Source organism: Eleutherodactylus coqui, chromosome 13, assembly GCF_035609145.1.
Source record: "Eleutherodactylus coqui strain aEleCoq1 chromosome 13, aEleCoq1.hap1, whole genome shotgun sequence".
NCBI lineage: Eukaryota > Metazoa > Chordata > Amphibia > Anura > Eleutherodactylidae > Eleutherodactylus > Eleutherodactylus coqui.
In genome coordinates, this window is record NC_089849.1 from 26,448,432 (window position 1) to 26,462,342 (window position 13,911).

The 13,911-nt window shown below is 44.5% G+C and overlaps 1 pseudogene; it reads left to right on the forward strand.

The window, feature by feature from the left end:
* The first annotated feature begins 3,560 nt into the window (after positions 1-3,560).
* LOC136588940 (U1 spliceosomal RNA) lies at positions 3,561-3,702 on the forward strand (annotated as a pseudogene).
* The last annotated feature ends 10,209 nt before the right edge of the window (positions 3,703-13,911 follow it).

Below are 13,911 nucleotides of genomic sequence, written 5' to 3' on the forward strand. Positions count from 1 at the left end.
AGGTGAGTAATGATTTTTTTTTTTTTGACACTTTCTTTTTTTTGTATTACCGGTGTATACGACGACCCCCGACTTCAGAGTAGATTTTTCGGGGGTTCAAAAGTCGTCTTATACGCCAGTATATACGGTATATAACTCATGCCCACGTTTGCAGCTCCTGACGGAGGTTGGCACTTTATTGGAATGAAGATCGAACGTCAATTTCTCATTGATTCTCAACTGCATTGTGGGCTATCGCCCTGCCCCTTTTAAAGAGGGTCCCTACCTGGCCCTGCCAACCCTCTGCAGTGCGTGCCTCCGGTTCCTCCTCATGGCAGATGCACTTATAAATAGACATGAGGGTGGTGTGGCTATGAAGTGAGCGTGTGGCATGAGGGCAGCTGAAGACAAGGGACCTCACTACCCTTGATGCACTGCTATATTACTCTACGACCGTTTGAACTGCTATCACCTCCCTTCTCTGACTATGACACACTGCTGCTTTTCTCCTCCGACAACGACTCACGACTCCTTCTTCACTTCCTCTCTCCTTTCTGCACTTTCTCTCCAACTCCACCCCCTCTGCATTGGGACTTATGTAAGTGTTTTCCAGCTCCGGACTCTCCCACCAATCAGCAGAGGCGTGACGGATAGCCAATAGGCAACCAGCTATCGCCAGCACCAAGCTCTCAGCTTAGGAAGAGGAGAAACAGTGTTTCTCTGACATATGGCACCTTCTATGCCTATGAGAAGCGCTTAGGCAGGTGTGACACGACCAAATGTTAGTATGACCATTTTGGAGGACCCTCTGGGCCACTACAGGATCACTAGGGAGTGGCAGGAGGAACAAGATAATGAAATATTTCCACACTGCCTTGACCTCCAAACTCACTGGACTGTAACCTGAACATGTTTGGGATATACTGATCTGTTCCCACTTAGCCACAAAATGTGCACCAACTGATAGAGCTGCTGCAGCGGGCGTGGGGCGAGTATGAAGGATGTTCACCACTTTGTGCAATCTGTTCCCTGACGTCTGAAAGCCGAGAACCCCCCAAAAAGGTGGACCAACCCGTTATCGAGTATTTGTTCCTAATGCAGTGATCATTCAGTGTATAATTGTATTCATATAGCAGCTCATTAATACCTCGGTGACTTGTACTCCATTGCCTTAATACTTCGCCAGGAGTTTGCATCTTTAATTTATGACATTTCACAAATATTAGCCCAAATAAAAGCCGCCTTCTTATGTCACTGGAACGTGATAAAGCCCCACAGTGAAAGGCGCACCGCGAGGAGGGGAGTCGTACCCAACCGCTCTCTCAGAAAGCGTCTCTAACTTTATCGTATAATTAGGCGTCTTCCAACATCAGAGCTGTCAGCCTTAAATCATAACGTCTTTAGACGTCAGACAGCGGATTGGAAAGGGTTAAACTAATCTCCCTCGGAGGGTAAACTTCTGTTTATGCGGAGATGGGAGTCAGACCTATAGATTGAAATGTCTATGCAAAAATGGAGCCATTGTTGTACCACTATCTCATAAGGTAACATGAGGTCGCCCTTATAGAGACTTCAATAAAGATTCTTCATAGAATCTATCTGGTCCCCCAACGGGTGCATCATTATTTCCCCTCCTCCTCCTAGTTCTGTTTTAGGAGATGTCAGGAGTTGGGTAGTCCATTACATATCTGGTGGACATGCTCAGAAGTTGCAAGGCTCTGGTCCCACGTACATCGCCTACTTAATTGCCTGTCTGTGGGTCCGGTCCCCAAATCCCCTACTATTCTACTTTTGAGGGATAGTCTACCAAGATTTAGGAACCGGCCTCATAGGCTTTTTCAATATATCTTTATGACCGCAAGAATCTATTTAGCCTCCAGATAGAAGACACCCACATTTTCTCTTATCAAGAATGTCTACTATAATGATATATGACAAAAAATCCTGCGGTTAGAACGGACACTATCCGCTTTTACAAACACTTGGCGGCCCTGGATCAACTATATAGATGGTCCAGGTCTTCACCATAACATAATATCCACTTAGTTATCACTCTAAGGACTTTAACAGATACCTTAATACCATTTTTGCTTATAAGTTTGGAAATCTATATGGGTTCTTGATGACTGCTTGTATAGTGTTACCCCTCTCCCCCACCCCACCCCCTCACCCTCACCCTCACCCCAAGATTTGCAATTCTAACAATATATACTGATATGTTTTTCTTTACAAAGATCGTATCTATGACTGTTTTATATATTTGCCTTTTCTCTCACTTTTCCCCCTGCAAGGGATTTTTGTGAACTGTTTGACTTCCCTGTTACGTACACGCTTTCTAAGAATAAAGGGATCCGTACAAAAATAAATGTTTTATGCTGGGGAAATCTATCTAAGGGTGAATGCACACGGGCGGATTTGAATTGCAGATTCCGGATTTGGCAAATACCGCCCATAGAATGCAATGCAAAAGTGATTCTTCATGCACAGCAGTGGAAACCAATTGCAGCTTCCACTCACGAAGGAAAAATCGCCAAAATCTCCATTTTTGCACAGATTCCATCCGCGGTCCTTCTGCAAATGACATTGCAACTCCATGGCAGATAATTATGCTGGTTTGCCAGCTCCTTGGTTGCATTTATTGGCAGGTGTCAGTGTATACCCGTCGCCTCCCTCCCTTATATTTTGACTCTCCCTGGTACTAATTCTAAGCAAACATCTCATATTGTATGGTGGAATAACGAAGACAAATTCTCTATAGATCTTTTAAATATTTATTAATGCATGAAAGATATTATTATCGTGCAATGAATAGAAAGGAGCAGATGATGGTGATTCCGCTCTTTAGGCCTTGGCTTACTCTTCTGTTGCTTCTGGAAATCCAGGTCTAGATCACACATAGGTGACGTTTTCCTGAGTTCCTTTAGAATGTTCTAACTGCAACACGCCAGGTTCAACTCTTCTGTTGCTTCTGGAAATCCAGGTCTAGATCACACATAGGTGACATTTTCCTGAGTTCCTTTAGAATGTTATAACTGCAACACGCCAGGTTCAACTCTTCTGTTGCTTCTGGAAATCCAGGTCTAGATCACACATAGGTGACGTTTTCCTGAGTTCCTTTAGGATGTTCTAACTGCAGCACTCCAGGTTCAGCCTTTGGGCCTTCTATTTGTCATGTCCAATGGGTGAAGGAGCTGCTTCAATTTTCAGCAGCTTCCTTCTGTCAAATCCGGTGGTTGAAGGATCTGCTTCTAATCTCAGCAGCTTCCTTCTGACATTGCCACCACATTGTAGATGAGAGGTTTAGATGGTTACATAGTAAGCATGGTTGATGGAAGTTGTTCAATTTCAACCACTAATTACTTGCTATGTTGACTCAGAGGGAGGCGAAAAACCCCTGAGGTGTATGTTGCTTTGTCCTCATATGAGGGGAAAAAAATTCCTCCCGGACCCCAAATATGGCGATCAGAATAAATCCCTGAGTTTTCGGAGCTCGAATCTACATGGATGTTTAGTGGTGAATGTTTGGTTGGGTTGTAACTAGGAAAGTCCAGTTGAATTCGGTTGTTACTGTAATAAGAAAGATACACCACTTAGGTGGTTCTCCCAGAGTGAGGCTCATCCATTGCACTCCGGGTGTGCTGACCCCTTCCCATTTTCCCTTAATGCGGGAAACTCGACTGGATAATTTGTGGTAGTGGGGGACTGCGTTCACGCTTTACCCTGAAAAAAAACAATAAACAATAAGACAAGCTGTTTGTAACGCCAGATGAACATCTATATGAGAAATCTGTCACTTGCCTTCTCGGTTGGCATGAAATCCCGAAGGCAATGCCTTATCTTCCACTTACCTATCTTTCTTCTTTTATAACTTGGTAAACCGCTTAGCTGTTTAAGCTGTGGTCTCGCTGATGACAGGATGATAGTGTCGTGACCACTCCTGACATACAAAACTGAATCTATCGTAGACTTTCTGGTCTACAGTAACTTCTCTATTTGGCTTTTCAGCATAGTCCAGAGTTTCGTTACTATTCAGGTCAACTGACTGTGTTATCATTATGGCTGGTGGCACCACTCTCCTGGCTTCCACATCTTTCCAATTTGTGCCTTTAAAAAATGGATGGTCCTTGACGTCTTTTCTCCGTCCCAGCCGCGTGAACGGATTTTTACACAGCAGCCCTTTTAAGATGTTCCGAGTGACTCGATTCAGAGACCTTGGATAGTGTGGCTTACGGCAGAGTACAGAATACTCAATGTCACTGTTACAATATCCAGGAAAAGGCGTCTTACCTGTACATAGAATATACAGAATGGCGCCAATGGCGAAGTAATCTACTTCTCTCCCATATTCATTGCCCCATAGCATTTCTGGCGCCGCAAATCCAGGTGTACCTCTACATCTTAATTTGGTCCTTATAGACACACGCACTGCAGCAAGGCCAAAGTCAGTTATTTTAACATGGCCATCTGCGGTCAGAAGAATGTTTTCTGGCTTCAGGTCCCGGTGTATAATGTTTTCCTTATGCAGGAACTGTGTGCCGCAGATCACTTCAGCCATGATAAATTTTATTGTGGTGGAATCAAGTGGAAATTTATTCCCTACAAAGTGATAAAGGTCCCCACCAGGGGCCAATTCCATCACAAAATAGGCATAGTTTAGCGTGTGGAAGGCGGCGAGGCCATGAATTAGGTAAGGACTCCTATAAGATAGTTGTAGGATATCGCGTTCTATGTTATTGCAACTGGACCATCGGGTATTAAATTTTTCTGAAGCTTTAATGGCAACATATTCCTTGCGGATATGATCTCTCGCCAAGAAGACTTCTCCAAAGGCCCCTGCTCCCAGCTTCCGATGGAAAGTAAAAGACTCTAGTGATAGGGGTACTGTGCCAGATCTTTCTTCACCGGGCTGGTCAGGTTCCTCCAAACAGGTATTGTTTGTGGTGGGTTTTTCAGGTCTACAGCCAGATTCTCTCTCTTCATTAGCATTATTCATGTTGCTTTCCTCCTTATTGTCTTTCTTACTAATGCCAATGAATTCTTGAAGTTTTTCATAACTTCCCTCTTTCTGGATGCAAATGCAGCTCCTGAAGCAACCAGCAAACCTTGCCCAAAATTTTCCCAGGCACTCTAAGAACCAGTTAGCTTTAGTAGGTTTGTCCTGGCCGTCATCTGCACCATCCTTCTCCTCTTCTGGTACCTCCTCAATCTTTTCTGCTTCTTCCTCCAAATGATTTCTCTTCTTTATCTCCTTCATTTTATCGCAAAGACAAAGTATAGAAGATATCGAAATCCGCGGGGGTGTAGCTCTCACTTGTTCTCTGCGTGGCTGCAGCAAGTGAATGCAACGCTGATTGGCTGTGCAAGAGAATAAGTAAGCCACCTGCCATTGTGATGTAATAACTGCCATTGTGATGTCATAACTGCCATTGTGATGTCATAACTGCCTTTGTGATGTCATAACTGCCTTTGTGATGTCACCTTGTCAACTGCCTTTGTGATGTCATCAACTATCTTAAGGAAGATACCCCAATATGTATATGTATATGTGTATTGAATAGGTAGATGTTGGGCAGAAAATAAACATTTGATTCCTACATTAACCCATCTTGACTACGTAGATCAAGCAGTGGAGAATTGTCTAATGTAATCTTCAGTCATCAAATGAGGACAAACTTTGTATATATATATAAAACCAATTGACTATTCAAAATATGACAATTTCCCAATGCTAATTGCCCTAGAAAACTGTCATACCTGCTTTGCGCAACATTTACTATGTGCATTTAGATACTTTTGTACTCTTTTTCTGACTGACCCCAAAAGGGGCGTGGCCCAAATGGCACCCATTTTGCAAGTGAATTTGGCTGAGAATAGCGCGCGGGTTCCGTGTGATTGCGAGACAGCTTGTCCTGTTTTTCGTCTGACATCACCCATTATTTTCTATGAGAGCAAAAAATGTTAAAAAATTAAAGAAATCGCATTGCACTTGCATGCAGATGTGATTTGCATACGAATGCGATACGATTTTTTGTTTTTCCCATTTGAAACAACGTGCGTGAAAAATGTACATGAAAATTGCACGTGCAGCGATGGTATTTTTTTCTTGAAAATCGCATGTGAGTTTCTCGGACTGATATCGCATTTACCCGTATAAATAACGCCATTCAGGCCATCCGTGCGCTCTACGTGTGCTGTCTGCTTATTTTTAAAAGATACAAAAGAAAAGAATTGGGCGTGTTTCTGTTATTTTTGTGGTCGTAGTGCAAAAAACCACACAAATAAAATGTGGACTGAATATGAAGGCGATCCGAGACCGCAAACATGAAAAAAATAGACTTTTTTAATGCAAGTGTGCGCCTTGCCTTAGGCACAATGTCCACGGGCTGATTTGATTAGCGGAATCCGCGCAGATTGCGCAATTCAAGTCGCCATAGAGAAGCATGAGCATCCGCACCTCAATTAAAACATGCAGATTTGTTTTCTGGATTCCACATGCAGAAAACAAATTGCAGCATGCTCCATTTAAGGGCAGATTGCGGGTGGACAGCTTCCATTGAAGTCTGATCCGCGGCCCGTCTGCAATGTCAATTGAAATTGCGGATGGGCCGCGGATTCCGCAGAAAAGTAGGGGTTTAAAAAGAAAAAAACCTGTACTGCCCATGTGCGCCGGACGGCGCTTCCTCACGCATCTGCAGTACAGAAAATAGAAGACCCTGACGCGTATGCCTGGTCCTTGGCTGCGGGCAGAGTCGGATTCTGCTACGGGCTCCCACATGGGGAATCTGACCCGCCCGTGGACATGAGGCCTTAGTTGTAGTATGTCTAAGCTACACCCAAACCTGCAGAGAAAATTCTAATGTTTGACATTCTAACGATCCCCATTGAGCGGCGCTCCTGCCGAATATGTAGTGTTTTCTGCGCACCCTTCAGACATGCAGTCTAGAAATAGTACTGAGCTGCAGTACCACCTATAGTTTGGCTTTTTTCATCAGTCCCATAGACTTTGAATAGAGCAGCAGCATACATGCTTGGCCGCCACTCCTTTCAAAAGGGACATGAGAACCCCATTCTGTTGATTGGCTGGGGTCCCACTGTTCGCACCTCCACCAATCTGGATAGGCAACATCTTATTCATAAAAACTCGTTTAGGCTTGTGTGTGTGGACTGCAGGGCATAGAGGAGTTCAGGAGGAACTTTTAGAGACATCTGTTTGTTGTATCTACAATGACCAATCACTGCATTAAGTATAGCTGTTGTGTGTCTTGTGGTTAGTAATGCAGTGCCACGTGATGGGTTAGTCACAATCTGCTTCTAGATAATGTGCTGACTGCGGGCAGATTGTTGGTGCCCGGAGGTGTGGTGCCAGTGTTTCTGAAACAGTCACACTTGTTGGCTGTTCCCAAACCACAGTATCAAGAGTATACCAAGACTAGTTGAACCATGGACTGACATGGGACAGAAGATCACACAGCGCCAGGCCATGTGTTGTTCCTAGAGGCGAGTGTCGGGTGGCACGTCTGATATCTCAGCAATGACATGCCACAGTGGGCCAACTGATGGCACATCTGGTATCTCAGCAATGACATGCTACAGTGGGCCAACTGACCCAACAGTACAACAACGAGGAAATTAGACAATTTTCCACAATGACTATGTGGCGTACCTTGCATTGGTGAGTTCAGTAGCTGAAGAGAAACAAAAGGTGTCCCTGAAGACCTCAGGTCATCACCAACAACGCCTACATGGGCTCAGGGAGGACGTCAATGGACCTCAGACACATGGCAGAAGGTTGTCTGGAGTGATAAATCATCTTTTCTATTGAACTTTACAGATGGCTGGGTCCTCATCTGGCATAAACAGCACAAAGCTGTATCCCGTGGGTATATAATTGAGGTTCAGCATACCAGTGGTGGTGGTGTCACGGTCTGGGGAGTGCTTTCCTAGCATGGGCTAGCACTGTCGGTCACCATACCACTATCCTTGATTTGTGAACCCTACAGGAACCTGTTAGCTAACCCATCAGCAGCACCCATATCTGCAGGAAGTCTTCCCTGACAATAGTGCCATCTTTCTACAGGGCAACGTGCCATATCATCGAGTTTGGATTGCAACGGCCGAGCTGAGCGTGCCAAAGTGGGAGAGACCACGGGAATTGTAAGATGGTTGTCACAAGTGGCTCTGTAATTCCCCCCGACAGTGGCGATAATGGGGCTCTGCTTAGCTGTCACACAGTGGCACAAATAACATATCAGGATACATTTGAGATAAATAGATGTTTTGCCACGGGTGACGCCAGTACTCCAACCTGAACACCCAATGGTTATGATGGTGGAATAACTTGAGACAAGTCCAGTAGCTTAAATTAGTAAACTGGGAGCATACAGTTTTACTGAAGCTAAGTTGCGATAACAGATAGGTAATGTTTTGCAGATACAGCAGGGTCCACAATAATGCAGTGAATTGACATGATGAAAAAACTGTGGATTTACAATTTGATTTTCACCTATCTTCAACACTCTCTCTCTGGTTCTAGAGGTTATTCAGTAATAATTAGAGATGAGCGAGCGTACTTGTCTGAGTTTGATGCTCATTCGAGTATTAGGGTACTCGAGATGCTCGTTACTCGAGGCGAGCACCACGTGATGTTCGAGTCAATTTCATTTCCTTCCCTGAAATGTTTGCGCCATTTTCTGGCCAATAGAAATGCAGGGAAGGCATTATAACTTCCTCCTGTGACGTTCCAGCCCTATCCCACCCCTCTGCAGTGAGTGGCTGGCGAGATCAAGTGACCCCCGAGTATGTAAAGTGGGGCTGCCCGCAGCTCGCCAGTCACACACTGGGAGAGATCAGGGACAGTGCTGGTGCTGCTGTAGGGAAAGTGTTAGTGTAGGATCCTGTGTACAAGAACCCCAACGGTCCTTCTTAGGGCCACATCTGACCGTGTGCATTACTGTTGTGGCTGCTGGTAGCAGTTTTGCAAATATATATATTTTTTTTGTATATCGGGCGTGCAGCCCCATTACAGCTATAGCGTTCTCAGGCTGCAGTCTGTACTACATAGTATAGGGGAAGCGTTGCTGAGATAGGGAGAGTGATAGTGTAGGATCCTGTGTACAAGAACCCCAACGGTCCTTCTTATGGCTACCTGTGACCGTGTGCATTTTACAGGTTGTCTGATGGGAGTTGTAGTCCATTACTATTGCACAGCTAGGCCTGTTTGCGGCCTCCCTGACTATTTTTTTCTGCCTGGAGTTTGCCTTACTATACCGCTCTCAGCGACAAAGTCTGCGCACATAATTCCAAGATTATTTACACCGGCCTGTGTCTGCAGTGAATTAGAGACGCACAGCATACGGCCACAGCGACTGATGGAGGGAAAGTGATATACATCTATCTATATATATAAAATTGAATGTATGTCTGTCTGCGTGCGTGTCTGCGTGCGTGCGTGTCTGTTTGTCCTTTATGCGCTACTACACCATTCATCCGATCGCCATGAAACTTTGGGAAGTTGTTAAGTACACTCCTGGGAAGATTATAGGCATAGTACAAATATCCTACGATAAATGGCGCGCGAGCGTCGTCGAAAGTTACGCCCCCCCCCCCACGTAGATCGAATAAGTAAGCCACCTGCTATTGTGATGTCATCACTGATGTCATCAACATCGGACGCCCTTGAACATGCCCCAACATGTTCTATAAAGCTGCATTGTGATGTCATTAAGGCTGTATTATGACACGTACAGCTTGGAACCACTAGAGCACGCCAGCCAATTACCATTGGAGTTGGAAGTGGGTAAACAAGTACTAGGATATCTTCCTAAGAAGCCACAGCAGCCGGATAAATTGTATGTTCCACCCAACGGCTATTTTATTCAGCCCGCAAGGGGGAAGCAGCGGCCTACAAAATCTCATTCAGGTAGGTAGGTTCAGTTCTTGGAGGTTGGGGAATGCTTATGCGCAAGGCCTTATGTCTCATCCCAACTCGATTATTCAATTCTAAGCGCAAAAGAATTAGCGTCCAAATTTTATGTACGGAATTTAATTCTCTCACTTCCCAATGTCATAGAAACTTGAAATTTGGCACGAGCATTGATTATGTCATAAATAGGAAAAGTTAATGGGTCCCAACTCGATTATTCAATTCAAAGCGCCAAAGAATTAGCGTTCAAATTTTATGTACGGAATCTAATTCTCTCATTTCCGGATGTCATAGATAGATAGATAGATAGATAGACTGTATGCAATAACCTAGATAGATAGATAGATAGATAGATAGATAGATAGATAGATAGATAGATAGATAGATAGATAGATAGACTGTATGCAATGACACGTACAGCTTGAAACCATAAATACTAGAGCACGCCAGCCATTTACAGTCAGTCTCCATTGGAGTTGGAAGTGGGCAAACATGTACTAGGCTATCTTCCCAAGAAGCCACAGCAGCCGGATAAATTGGATGTTCCACCCAACGGCTATTTTATTCAGCCTGCAAGGGGGAAGCAGCGGCCTACAAAACCTCAGTGGTCGCTGCTGCCGTCATCTAGATATATAAAAACGAATGTATGTATGTATGTCTGTCTTCGCAGCAACGCGCGACGGGTACGCTAGTAAGTTTATAAAAATGAATGTATGTCTGTGTGCGTGCATGCGTGCGTGCGTGTCTGTTTGTCCTTTATGCGCTACTACACCATTCATCCGATCGCCATGAAACTTTGGGAAGTTGTTGAGTACACTCCTGGGAAGATTATAGGCATAGTACAACTATCCTATGATAAATGGCGCGCGCGCGAGCGTCGTCGAAAGTTACACACCCCCCAGGTAGATCGAATAAGTAAGCCACCTGCTATTGTGATGTCATCACTGATGTCATCAACATCGGATGCCCTTGAACATACCCCAACATGTTAGCAATAAAGCTGCATTGTGATGTCATTAAGGCTCTATTATGACACGTACAGCTTGGAACCACTAGAGCACGCCAGCCAATTACCATTGGAGTTGGAAGTGGGTAAACAAGTACTAGAATATCTTCCTAAGAAGCCACAGCAGCCGGATAAATTGTATGTTCTACCCAACGGCTATTTTATTCAGCCTGCAAGGGGGAAGCAGCGGCCTACAAAATCTCATTCAGGTAGGTAGGTTCAGTTCTTGGAGGTTGGGGAATGCTTATGGGCAAGGCCTTATGTCTCATCCCAACTCGATTATTCAATTCTAAGCGCAAAAGAATTAGCGTCCAAATTTTATGTACGGAATCTAATTTTCTCGCTTCCCAATGTCATAGAAACTTGAAATTTGGCACGAGCATTGATTATGTCATAAATAGGAAAAGGTAATGGGTCCCAACTCCATTATTCAATTCTATGCGCCAAAGAATTAGCGTCCAAATTTTACGTACGAAATCTAATTTTCTCGCTTCCCAATGTCATAGAAACGTGAAATTTGGCACGAGCATTGATTATGTCATAAATAGAAAAAAGCTAATGGGTCCCAACTCGATTATTCAATTCTATGCGCAAAAGAACCAGCGTCCAAATTTTACGTACAGAATCTAATTTTCTCGCTTCCCAATGTCATAGAAACTCGGAATTTGGCACGAGCATTGAATATGTCATAAATAAGAAAAGCTAATCGGTCCCAACTCGATTATTCAATTCTATGCGCAAAAGAATTAGCGTCCACATTTTACGTACGGAATCGAATTCTCTCGCTTCCCAATGTAATAGAAACTCGAAATTTGGCACGCGCATTGATTATGTCATAAATAGGAAAAGTTAATGGGTCCCAACTCGATTATTCAATTCTAGGCGCAAAAGAATTGGCGTCCAAATTTTACGTACGGAATCTAATTTTCTCGCTTCCCAATGTCATAGAAACTTGAAATTTGGCACGAGCATTGATTATGTTATAAATAGGAAAAGGTAATGGGTCCCAACTCGATTATTCAATTTTAAGCGCAAAACAATTGGCGTCCAAATTTTACGTACGGAATCTAATTTTCTCGCTTCCCGATGTAATAGAAACTTGAAATTTGGCACGAGCATTGATTATGTCATAAATAGGAAAAGCTAATGGGAAGTTGTTGAGTACACTCCTGGGAAGATTACTGGCATAGTACATCTATCCTACGATAGATGGCATGCGCGCGTGCGAGTGTCGTCGACAGTTATGCCCCCCCAGACAAAGATCGTTTGATTTCCATCTCAAGCACTAAAGCAAAAGGCATTACGAGCAATGGGATGAGTGTTCAACCACAAAATGATGCATCCGCCGAACGTTTCGCAAGACAATTCCTGGATATTGAGAATGCTGAGGTAAAATAAAAGCTGTGCTGTGATTGGTTGCTATATATTATACCGCTGAGGTAAAATGAATACTGCGCTGTGATTCGTTGCTATTTTTTATGATGCTGAGGCAGAATAAAAGTTGGGCTGTGATTGGTTGTTATTTCTCTTACTGCTGACGTTACATGAAAGCTGCACTGTGATTGGTTGTTATATTTTATACTGCTGAGGTAACATATAAGCTGCGCTGTGATGTCTGTCTGTCTTCGCAGCAACGCGCGACGGGTAAGCTAGTACTATATAGCGTGTTTTCTTTTTTTTTTTAAAAAACCCAAAAAGCTCCTTCGTTGGGCTACCTCTGACTGTCTGCATTTTACTGGGTGCCTGGTGGGAGTTTTGGTGCATCACTATTGCATTGCTAGGCCTGTTTGCGGCCTTTCTTCCATTCTTTTTTGCCTGGAGTTAGCGTTACGATTCCGCTCTCTGCGTGAAAGTGTACGCATATAATTCCATAATTATTTACAGCGGTCTGTGTCTGCTCTATTCGTAATCCACCATGCTGAGGGGTAGGGGTAGGGGTCGAGGATGTGGACGCGGGCGAGGATGCGGAGGTCCAAGTGAGGGTGTGGGCACAGGACGAGTTTCGGTCCAGGTGTATCCCAGCGGGCTGCTGCGGGATTAGGAGAGAGGCAAGTTTCTGGGGTCCCCAGCTTCATATCACAATTTATGGGTCCACGTGGTAGACCTTTATTGCTAACAGAGCAGTGTGAGCAGGCCCTGTCGTGGATGGCAGAAAATGCATCCAGCAATGTATCGGGCACCCAGTCTTCTACGCCGTCCACTGCTGCAACTCTGAATCCTCTGGCTGCTGCTCCTCCTACCTCACAGCCTATACTGCTGCTACAAAAATGGTACTGGGGTCTGCATATGCTTCTGCTACATAAATCTTACAGGGGTCTGCTGATACTGCTGCTATAGAAATGTTACAGGGGTCTGCTGATACTGGTGCTATAGAAATGTTACAGGGGTCTGCATATACTGCTGCTAGAGAAATGTTACTGGAGTCTACCTATACTTCCACTACAGAAATGTTACAGGGGTGTGCCTATACTGCAGCTACAAAAATGTTACAGGGGTCTGCCCATACTGCTGCTACAAAAATGTTACAGGGGTCTGCCCATACTGCTGCTACAGAAATGCTCCTGGGGTCTGTTTATACCTTTGCTACAGTATTGTTACAGCGGTCTGTCTATACTATGGGTGCACTAAGTCTTCCCATCACAGTGTTTTACCTATGTGGCACAAATAATACAGTGACTGACTAGGCCAGAATTGCTGGCCGAGGCCAAGTTGCTTGGCAGGGCGAAACTCTCCCATGGTTGGGCACTCTAATTTCTTCCTGTGTAATACCATCTTTGTGCACTTACAGCATAGGCTAGGCCAAGGAACTCAAAGACTACCCCTTCCAGTGTTGAGCTATCTATGTTGCAACACATGGATTTCCTGTTGCTATGTAACTCATGGCACCTTGGGTCACAAAGGTGGAGGCTTGGAACCGAGCCTGACCCTGGGCCAGCTAACGTGCTTCCCACACAGACTATAGCGGGTCCTGGTCATGGTGTCTTGGGCTTGTAATGCCACCTCC